The 11,819-nt window shown below is 38.2% G+C and overlaps 1 protein-coding gene across 2 annotated transcripts in view; it reads left to right on the top strand.

Annotated features, from left to right (window-relative positions):
- Positions 1–11,819, top strand: part of LOC122084016 (protein CLMP1-like) — a 34,357-nt gene that overhangs the window by 4,139 nt on the left and 18,399 nt on the right. The window lies entirely within an intron of this gene.

Here is an 11,819-nt window from a genome sequence, read left to right as displayed (position 1 = left end):
AGACTTTCCCATACCAACTTTAAGAGGTGAGGACTTTTTCACCTTTGGTGGTTGGTAGGTGAAGACTTTTCCAACTTTAGTAGTTGGAAGGTGAAGCATTTCCTACCCCAACTTTAATAAGTGAAGACTTTCTACTATTGTTAGTTAGAAGTTGGGCATGTAATGTTTTGTTGAGTTGGTCCTATAAATAGGGGTCAATTGTAAGCATTCAAAAAACAACTCAGAATTTGCAAACAAAGTTTGCTTATGCAACTCTCTTCTTGTGTTTGATCAAGAAATCTCTTGTGTTTGATCAAGGTAGGTTGGTGTTTGATTCAGTCAATCCACCTTGCAGTGTGAAGCTCGGGTGTTATTTTATTGTTTATTGTTCCATCATTTTCATCTTTCAACAATTTTTAGCAATATCCTATTCTCTATATCTAGAATTCCCTATTCTTTGAGAAAAGATCTTACTCTGGTACTGTTTTGAGCTTCCTCAATCACAGTATTACATCACAAAGAGAGGGGGGGGGGGGGAGGGAGAGAGAGAGAGCTCTAGAGAAAATTACACCCCTCCCCTGTACTATGGCCTTATTTCATCTATACACCATTAGTTTCAGCAATTATGCCCCCCTCCGCTATGTCTGATGATGTTAGTTTTGAAATATAAAAGACCATTTTACCCTTAAAACGAAAGAAGGTATATTGAAAGACCATTTTACCCTTTTGTTCATCTTCAACCGAATCATCCCCAAAGTCCAAATAGAACCCTAGATCTGACTCATTCCTCTACTTTCTCGATCTGGAATCACTGCAAGTTCATCGTTGCTGACAATGCAGGATTTGATAGCATCTTCAAGTTCACCAACAACTAACAACAAAAAACTTAGCCTTATCCCAGCTTAATGAGGTTTGCTACAGCCTACATGGATCCAAACAACAATAGGAAATTGAGGTCTAAAAGAAAAAAGGGGAAGAAGAGATGAGAGAAGATGGATAGGCATGAGATGACAAATGCAAAGTGAACGATGACAAATTAAAGATGAAAGATAATGAATGAAAATGAAAGACGAAAGCTGGAAGATGAAGATTATAGGTGAAAATAAGAGGAAAGAGGCACAACCAACAAGCCATGAGAATCTCAGCTTAATGGGGTCGGCTACATGAATCCTTGCTATCCAATAGGCTCTATCCAAGGTCATACTTGGTATAAGACCCAAACCTTGCATGTCATTTTTCACAACTTCTCTTATGGTCATTTTAGGCCTACCCCCAGCTCTTTTAGCTCTTTCAATGGGAATCATATCACTCCTCCTTACTGGGGCATTCCTAGGCCTTCGTTGAACATGACCGTACCACCTCAAATTACTTTCACAGAGCTTGTGATTGATCGGGGCAACTCCCAAATCAGCTGTAATATGTTCGTTCCTTACTTTTTACTTTCTAGTTTTTCCGCACATTGATCTTAACATCCTCATCTCTACTACATAACATGACCGTACCACCTCAAACGACTTTCTAGTATGAGTTTCGCAATATGGCACTTCTTAACTGCCCAACATTCCACCCCATACATTATAGCCGATCGTACAATAGTCCTATAAAACTTTCCTTTGAGCTTTAACGTGATACATTGGTCACACAATACTCCATTTGCACCTCTCCACTTCATCCAACCAACTTTAGTTCTCTGTGAAATGTCATCTTCTATTACACATTCTTTATTTATAATTGATCCCAGATATCTAAAAGTGTCACTTTGCAGTATCCCTCTTTCCTCAATTCTTACTATGCCATTATTCTTCATGGTGTGACACATCATATATTCCGTCTTTGTTCTACTAATCTTCAAGTTCGCCATTGCCCACAATGTGGGGTTTGATGTGAACTAGCAGACCAGTGAAGGGTGGGTTGCTGTTCCGGTGAGTCCAGCTGAGTACGATACATATTATGTCGTGATGTCTGCATCCGCATCCAACTGATGCCCCAATTGAAAGGAAAGGAGGAGGGAAGGATAAGCTGATCAGGATGAGTCCCTCTATTGACGTGCTACGTACCAAGAGATCCAATTTGAATTTAGTACTAAGTTCTTATTTCCCCACTCACTTTATTGAATTGCAAATCCATATTCCCTTCTTTCTTTCTGTTTTTATAAGCAGAGAAAGATAAGAGAAAACCCATCCCTTTCCCCACCTGTCCTATTAAAAGATAGGAATATTAGTATTTCAATTACAATAATTCTGATTGATCTCAGCTCCTTTATGCAGAGTTTCCCTATTTGGGCTGGAGGAAAACAAATCAGAAATTATTATTACTACTATTGTTAACTAATGGATCTCCATCTGCGACAAGATGGTCAGTCTTGATAATCGTCTTCTGAGAGTGTAATGATCTGTTTTTCAAGTTCTTAAAGAGTAAATTACGTATTCAGCCGGTGCAATGTATGAGTATCCATTTATCATCGATTATCCTCCATTCCATGACCAATTGACCCAAATTCAAACACAATTCTGAAACGTAAGAACTTGAAAAATAATCATTAAACCAAACTACATCTAGGGTTCTTTTTACAACCAACCTCATCCATCTCCTGCTTGCCTTCTTCACACAGTCCCATCTCCCAACCTCTCTATACAAACTCATCAAAACCACAAACATAGCTCTGTTCCATGGCTGCTCGCTAACCAACCATTCTGTAGCTAATTCAGCAATCTCCACGTTCTTGTGTACCTACAGGCATTCAGAAGAGCACCCCAGATGACGGAATTAGCCTCCACTGGCATCTCCCGAATGAATTGGAGTGCTTGTTCAATCTGTCTGGCTCGGCTGAGCAGATCAACCACAACCAAAACATTTGATCGTGGGTTCAATCCCAAACTTTTCTTTCATCCTCTCAAAATACTCCAGAGTCTAGACCATCGTTCACAAATCCCGCATGAGCGCATCTAGAGAGCTGAAGCCCGGCTTGCTCTCACTTCACCGGAGATGAGACGTTCAGAGGTAGAAGATAAACAGTTCAAACATATCTCCTCCCTTCTTTGAATTAAAAGGTGTAGGTACCATGGACCTTCACGAATTGCGATATGGCGTCGTGTGGACACACGCTAGGGTTCGACCCTAGTGTCCTCTGGTCCTCAAATGCCAAGAGGGGGATATATGATATGAGTAAAAAGGAGTCGCCACTTAGAAAGGGTCTAGGACCCATAAATGTCTCCCCTAATTAAATGGGAGAGACTAATAACTCAATGGATGAGGTTGGTTTGCACCAATATTTCAAGCAAGTGTCAAGTGACAAACTGAGAAGGTGTTAGACACTCAGTCTGTCAGGCCCTAAAGCCGTTCTCTTTCTGTTTGATCAAAGTTTGTTTGTACCCTACTAACTAGTCCTAAATCTAGGTCATTGAAACCCTAATCTAGGTATCTAAGCATGATATGTGAAAACCCTAAGCCAAGTATCTAAATTATGCTAGCTAGGTTATAGTACAAATAATGGAATGATTACACTAATTAAAGATTAGAAATCCTAAATGATTTAATTAATGTGTTACGAGTCTTAGATTAAGCTAATTAAATAAACCTAAACCTAAGATTAGTTGCGCAACTTATGAAACCCTAAATTAAACTAATTTGAGTAATTGAGCCTAACCTAGATGGATGATTAATAAATTTATGAAATCCTAAATTGAATTAATTGGATTAATTGAGCCTAATCTAGATGGATGATTAATGAATTTATAAAATCGTAAATTGAACTAATTGGTGAAAGATTTTTAATTAGCCAATACCTAATTAAATAAGAGAAAGAATGGTTGGACTAGCTACCTTAAGTGAATGCATTTTAATGGCCTAATGAATTTAGTTCAAACAGATTAAACTAAAGCAATTTATGTAGCCTAATTATGCTAGTTTCAATTGTTTTGATCTAACTTAGGGGATGCAATAAAGATGCTACAAAAATCCTATTTAGGCTAGTGAGATGAGATGTTTTTAACTAATTAATGCTGCTCTAATTAATTACCCTAAATTAAGTAACTAATTAATTGATTGATTGAAATGAACATCCACTAAATGGAAGAAGATTAGTAATTACACAAATTTAATAAAGTGAACTGAATGAAGAAGCCGATTATAGTAATTTAAAAGAGCTAAATAAACTAAATGCAAATAAATAAATAATAATTGAAATGACTAATTAGGTTAAATACATTACTTTAATCAATCTAAATTAGTATTACATTAATACGAGTAAGGGTTGGAGTCTAAAAGATAGGAAATAGTAGGAAAACCCGAATCCCTAATACGCACCTAATGCTACTGGCTAGTTTGAGGGGCCAGCCACACCCATCCTAAGCTAAATGCCCTAAACTACGCCCCATGAACCAACTTGCCATTTTTATGCACTCAAAACGAACTCCAAAAGAGAAGGGCTAAAAGAGACTAAACGGGCTTACCTAAAACTAGGAATGAAACTTAAGTCCAAAAGGAAAAGAGGAAAAAGAAAGAAGAAGTAGATAGGAGTTGGGGATATATATTACAAGTCTATATAACAAATGGTGAATTAATAAAACACAAAAAAAAATCAAAGAAAGAAAGAAGTGGAAATAGAAGAAGAGAAAATGGAGATTGGCTGGGAATGGATTTCAACTAAGATTGAATGAAGGGAAGATGGATTTGTCTCCACAACGGCTGCTCCCTTGGGTGGTGCAAACATGAACCTCCTTGTATGGACTACCTGGTGTAAACGATGGCATGGTTCCCAACACAGTGAAACCGCAAAGCTCTTAATGTAAAAGATGATTTAATTGACAATAAAATTCACAATTGTGCTTGGTTCTTATACTGACTGGGCAGTTACACAACCAACACAGATGGACATAAGAGAGCCACAATAGATAACTTTAGAGCCTCTCTAAAAGCTGAAGGGAGCGCTATCTTAAAACTGAAGAAGGAGGGCGCTGTGAGGAGTGGCTGAATTCAGTTAAGGGGAAGAAGTAGAAGGATGAGAGCTGGGAGGTGTGGAGAAGGAAAAACCAGAGAATGGGAGAAGGAAGTCATCGCTGCCATCGCTGAAACACAAGAGCTACCATTGTAGTGAAATTGAAAACTGATTATGGTGCAGAAGAAAGTTCACTGGACCTGCTCCAAACCAGCTTAAATAGTAGAACGCCCCTAGAATTCCTAAACAGTGAATCGACTTAGTGACAGAATCGAAAATATTCCTTTGGTTTCAACACCAGGTGTAAGGAGGAGAATAGGTTTGATGGTTTCAGGTTTGGATAGAAGAAAAGAAGGAGAAGGGGTTCGGCCAAGGTAAAAATAGGGTTGGAGAGGTGAGATAGGTAGTTTCAGGTTTAGGTTTCAGCAACAAGAGGAGTTGGTTGATTGCAGGTTTGGAAGGAAGGAAAAAAGGAGAAGGAGAAGGGGTTCAGCAAAGGTAAGAAGAGGGTTGGAGAGGTGAAATGGGTAGTTTCATGTTTAGGTTATGGAAGAGAAAGGAGATTGCCGGCTAATAGTTTGGAGAAGAAAAGAAAAAGATAGAGATGGGGATTAGGTCAAGGGTTGGGATCCTAATCTATGGGCCTCGATTAGAAGAAAATAACACCAACTAATTCACATTAAAGCTGATTAATCTAACCAAACCACATAAACCTAATTAATTTAATTAAATCACATTAAACCAATTTAAATTAATTAAACGTAGTTATACATAATTAAACCTTAGTTAATCTAATTAAGCTAATCAAGCCTAATAAACCGGATTAAATCAAATTGAAACTAATTAAACCTAAATGAACCTAATTAAGCCTTAGTTAATCTAATTGAACCAAGCATTAATAAATTAGAACCCAATCTATTAAATTAGTTCTAAATTGCCATTTGGGAGAAGAAAATTACTCAAACCTGGCTTTAATCAAGAAACAAGGAAAGATCACCAAATTGAACCGAACCGAGATATATCTCCCGGCTCAAGGAAGGATTAATATGTTAAACTTTTAGACTTGGAAAATATTTGGTTTTAAAGTGAAATGGTTAGCCAAAAACCTTGATGGAGCTATCCTCTCTCCCAATTTTCCAAATTTTCTCCTCCTCTTTAGAAGAGGGGAAGGGCTATATTTATAGCCTTGAGATATGAGACAATCCTCTCTTGTTTCCAATGTGAGACTAAAAAACTAGAGAGGATTGTCTAAAAAGGTTTGCTTTTGGATAAAGGATATTGAGCGCCACACGGCACTCCCTAGTTGCTTGACATGGAATCTGATACCGAACTTTGGAGTCAACTTTCGGGGGTCATATCTTTCAAACTGTTAGTCAGAATTCAACGTGTAATATGTCGTTGGAAAGCGCATTCCGAGCACTATCCAATGATGTGAGACACGAGTGCAGTTTCGACTGGGAACCTTTGCGAAAATATGAGTAAAGTAGTGACTCGAATCATGTAGTGAAAGGGAGAATTGGGCGTTGATTCACATCGTTCTCACATCAAAGTGTAATGTTCGACTTGAGGAGACAAGCGACAATAATCTACAACGTCAAATTCCACTATTTGAAAACATTTTCTCTTGAAAGTTTATAGGGCAAAATGGTCATTTTCTACCCTAAGATTGAAAATTCTCCAAGTCTGAAATGTCCAACATATAATTCTTCTTATATCTTCATCGCCGGGGGGTGACAAAATTGGGTTTCTACAGATTGCCCCTCTTTGACTGAGACCGGTGTAGCGATCCAGAGGCAAAGAAAAGAGCACACTATTTTGTAACCAGGAGCATGTACTGTCGACATTCGGCTCAAAGATGGCGGAGGTGCAAATACAAATGCAAAACGAGCGATAAAACCAAAGATAGGAAATGTCTATCGATAATACATGTGAAATCAAGTAGTGTGTGCGTGCTACTATGATTGAAAACCTGCTACGGTTGATCAATACATAGGTAATGCCCAAACAGAGGATGCACATGCCGGTGAAAGTGAATGTAGTCAGTTGTCACCGGTATGAAGGACCGAAGTGGACTATGCCTACAAGTATAGAGTGAACTTACCTGGGTGATGCTGAAAATTAGAGTTTCTAGCCGTGCGGCTATCAACCTGAGAATTACAGCAACAAGGTGATGATTATCCGTCTTGGTAGTTGTGTACGACTATGAACCTTAAGATTCTTAGAAGGGACTTGCTGATAATCCGCCTTGGCAGTTGTGCAAGACTATGAACCTTGGGATTCTCTACGGTTTGATGCTGATAGTCCGTATTGGCAGTCGTGCAAGACTATGAACCTTGGGGTTCTCTGTAGGGGTGATAGTCCTTGCACAAGAAGAATTACATGTTAGACATTTTAGACTTAGAGAATTTTCGAGCTTTGGGTAGAAATAACCATTTTTCCATATAAAATTTCAAGAAAAAATGTTTTCAAAAAGTGGATTTGATGTTGTAGATTATTGTCGCTTGTCCCCTCAAGTCGGACATTACACTTTGATGCGAGAACGATGCAAATCAACGCCCAATTCTCCCTTTCACTACATGATTCGGGTCCTACTTTACGCGTATTTTAGCAAAGGTTCTCAGTCGAGACTGCATGCGTGTCTCACATCATTAGATTGTGCTCGTAATGAGCTTTCCAACGACATATTAAGCGTCGAATTCCGACTAACGGTTTGAAAGATATGACCCCTGAAAGTTGACTCCAAAGTTCGGTATCAAATTCCATTTCGAGCAACCAGGTAGTGCCATGTGACGCCCAATATCCTTTGTCCAAAAGGAAATCTTTTTGGACAATCCTCTCTAGTTTTTTAGTCCCACGTTGGAAACAAGAGAGGATTATCTCAAATCCCAAGGCTATAAATATAGCCTTACCCCTCTTCCAAAGAGGCGGAGAAAAATTAGGAAATTGGGAGAGGATGGCCCCATCAAGGATTTTGGCTAACCTTTTCCCTTTAAAACCAAATGTTCTCTAAGTCTAAAAGCTTAACATATTAATCCTTGAGCTGGGAAATATAGCCCGATTCGATTTGGGGCTTGAAGCACAAGGGTTATATCTCCTTGTTTCTTGATTAAAGCTAGGTCTGAGGTAATTTTCTTTTCCCAAATGGCAATTTAGAACTAATTTAATAGATTGAGTTCTAATTTATTAATGCTTGGTTCAATTAGATTAATTAAGGCTTAATTAGGTTCATTTAGGTTTCATTAGTTTCAATTTGATTTAATCTAGTTTATTAGGCTTGATTAGTTTAATTAGATTAACTAAGGTTTAATTAGGTATAACTACGTTTAATTAATTTAAATTGGTTTAATGTGATTTAATTAAATTAATTAGGTTTATGTGGTTTGGTTTGGTTCATTTAATTTTAATTAGATTAATTAGCTTTAATGTGAATTAGTTGGTGTTATATTCTTCTAATCTAGGCCCTTAGATTAGGATCCTAACCCTTAATCTAATCCTCATCTCTATCTTTTTCTTTTCTTCTCCACACTAGCAGCCAACCATCTCCTTTCTCTTCCATAACCTAAACATGAAACTACCCATTTCATCTCTCCAACCCTCTTCTTACCTTGGCTGAACCCCTTCTCCTCCTTTTTTCCTTCCTTCCAAATCTACAATCAACCAACTCCTTTTCTTCTTGCTGAAACCTAAACCTGAAACTACCTATCTCACCTCTCCAACCCTTTTCTTACCTTGGCCGAACCCCTTCTCTTTCTCGTTCTTTTCTTCCTTCCAAACCTGAAACCATCGAACCTTTTCTCCTCCTTACCCCTGGTGCCGAAACCAAAGGAATATTTCCGATTCTGTCACCAAGTCGATTCACTGTTTAGGAATTCTAGGGGCGTTCTACTATTTAAGCTAGGTTTGGAGCAGGTCAAGTGAACTTTCTTCTGCACCATAATCAATTTTCAATTTCACCACGATGGTAGCTCTTATGTTTCAGTGATGACTTCCTTCTCTCATTCTCTGGTTTTTCCGTCTCCACACCTCCCAGCTCTCATCCTTCTACTTCTTCCCCTTACTAAATTCAGCCACTCCTCACAGCGCCCTCCTTCTTCAGTTTTAAGATAGTGCTCCCTTCAGCTTTTAGAGAGGCTCTAAAGTTATCTATTGTGGCTCTCTTATGTCCATCTGTGCTGGTTGTGTAACTGCCCAGTCAGTAATTGTGAATTTTATTGTCAATTAAATCATCTTTGACATTGGGAGCTTTGCGGTTTCACTGTGTTGGGAACCATGCCATCGTTTACATCTGGTAGTCCATACAAGGAGGTTCATGTTTGCACCACCCAAGGGGACAGCCGCTGTGGAGACAAATCCATCTTCCCTTCATTCAATCTTACCTGAAATCCATTCCCAGCCAATCTCCATTTTCTCTTCTTCTATTTCCACTTCTTTCTTTCTTTGACTTTTTTTTTGTGTTTTATTAATTCACCATTTGTTATTTAGACTTGAAATATATACCCCCAACTCCCATCTACTTCTTCTTTCTTTTTCCTCTTTTCCTTTTGGACTTAAGTTTCATTCCCAGTTTTAGGTAAGCCCGTTTAGTCTTTTTTAGCCCTTCTCTTTTGGAGTTTGTTTTGAGTGCATAAGAATGGCAAACTAGTTCATGAGACGTAGTTTAGGGCGTTTAGCTTAGGATGGGCGTGGCTGGCCTCTCAAACTGGCCCGTAGCATTAGGTGCATATTAGGGATTCGGGTTTTCCTACTATTTCCTATCTTTTAGACTCCAACCCTTACTTGTATTAGTGTAATACTAATTTAGATTGATTAAAGTAATGTAGTTAACCTAATTGGTCATTTCAATTATTGTTTATTTATTTGCATTTGGTTTATTTAGCTCTTTTAAATTATTGTAATTGGCTTCTTCATTCAGTTCACTTTATTAAATTTGTGTAATTACTAATCTTCTTCCATATAGTGGATGTTCATTTCAACCAGTCAATTAATTAGTTACTTAATTTAGGGTAATTAATTAGAGCAGCATTAATTAGTTAAAAGCATCTCATCTCACTAGTCTAAATAGGATTTTTGTAGCATCTTTATTACACCCCCTAAATTAGATCAAAACAATCGTAACTAGCATAATTAGGTTTTATAAACTGCTTTAGTTTAATCTGTTTGAACTAGATTCATTAGGCCATTAAAATGCATTCACTTAAAATAGCTAATCTAACCCTTCTTTCTCTTCTTTCATTAGATATTAGCTAATTAAAAATCTATCACCAATTAGTTCAATTTAGGATTTTATAAATTCATTAATCATCCATCTAGGTTAGGCTCAATTAATCCAATTAGTTCAAATTTGGGATTTCATAAATTTATTAATCATCAATCTAAGTTAGGTTCAATTAATCAAATTAGTTTAATTTCGGGTTTCATAAGTTGCTTAACTAATCTTAGGTCTAGGACTCTAGGTTTATTTAATTAGTTTGATCTAAGACTCGTAACACATTAATTAAATCATTCAAGGTTTTTTTATCTTTAATTAGCGTAATCATTCCATTATTTGCACTATAACCTAGCTAGCATAATTTAGATACTTGGCTTAGGGTTTTCACATATCATGCTTAGATACCTAGTTTAGGGTTTTCAGTGACCTAGATTTAGGACTAGTTAGTAGGTTACAAACAAACTTTGGTCAAACAGAAAGTGACCGGCCTTAGGGTGGGATAGACTGGGTGCGTAACACCTTCCCAGTCTGTCACTTGGCACTTGCTGGTGCAAACCAGCCTTATCCATTGAGTCATTAGTTTCTCCCATTTAATTAGGGGAGACATTTATGGGTCCTAGACCCTTTCTAGGTGGCGATTCATTTTTACTCAGATCATGTATCCTCCTCTTGGCATTTGAGGACTAGGGGCACTATCTCATTAGGGTCGAACCCTAGCGTGTGCCCATGTGACTCCATATCGCAATCCGTGAAGGTCCATGGTACCTACAGTGGCGACTCTACTGGGGACTGTCAGACTCTTGATTGAATATTGTTTGTATAACTTTGTTTGTATATTGACATGTTATTTTTCATTTTTCATCACTTGCATACACTCTTTGCATTGAGCACAACATGCTTTAGCCTTATTTCCCCCGTGGTGTAGCTGTCATGGTCCCTCATATGTTTGGGCCGCCCCCGGTTACATCACACCCCTTGATACCATGCCATTTAGGCTTAGAATATGGAACTTATCAGCGAGGGTGTTACCTTGCGTGCTTAAGGGAGATCACACACAGTTTAGTGTGCCCAAAGAGACACTATTGGTCAACACTCTGAGATCGATCTGCTCAAGCTGCTCCCCTATTCGTATATCAAAGGGACCATGTACCTCTGATTCATTCTGTGTATACAGGTGATAGGTATATCGGACCTGTCAAGGGTAACCTTGCCGGTACTAAACCTACCCAGCATGCATCATGTACTTGGACATAGAACTAATGACTAGGCTCAACACAACTAATGTACATTAATTTTGGTTCATGTTAGAACCTTTTGTAGTCATTTCTACCTATCTTAGTCTACCATTCACCAGCAGAAGAATTGGATTTACCATCAACATTAAAGACGCTAGTGTTTGTAACTACATCAATCGTTGGTTCGTATGACCGCACCATATGACTGGCACCGTGGCTATATGCCAACCCCGCCAGTCCGATGTGGTATACATCTCAACCTGGTAAAGGTTTCACACGTGCTATCATGATGTCAATGGTAGGCTCGAATTTCTTCACCACACGGTTTTGGATGATTGATTTAGTATAGAGTCGCCTACATAAGTGTTCTTACATGAACCACCTTGCTTGATCCATCGTTTGAGAGTCTCTTCAACTTAGGCAAACTTCTTTTAGTATGCCACTAAGTTGATGCCACTCT

The sequence above is a fragment of the Macadamia integrifolia genome, chromosome 7 (assembly GCF_013358625.1).
Source record: "Macadamia integrifolia cultivar HAES 741 chromosome 7, SCU_Mint_v3, whole genome shotgun sequence".
In the NCBI taxonomy this organism is placed as follows: Eukaryota; Viridiplantae; Streptophyta; class Magnoliopsida; order Proteales; family Proteaceae; genus Macadamia; species Macadamia integrifolia.
Note: the sequence above shows the minus strand (reverse complement) of the source record. Positions and strands in the feature narration are given on the sequence as shown.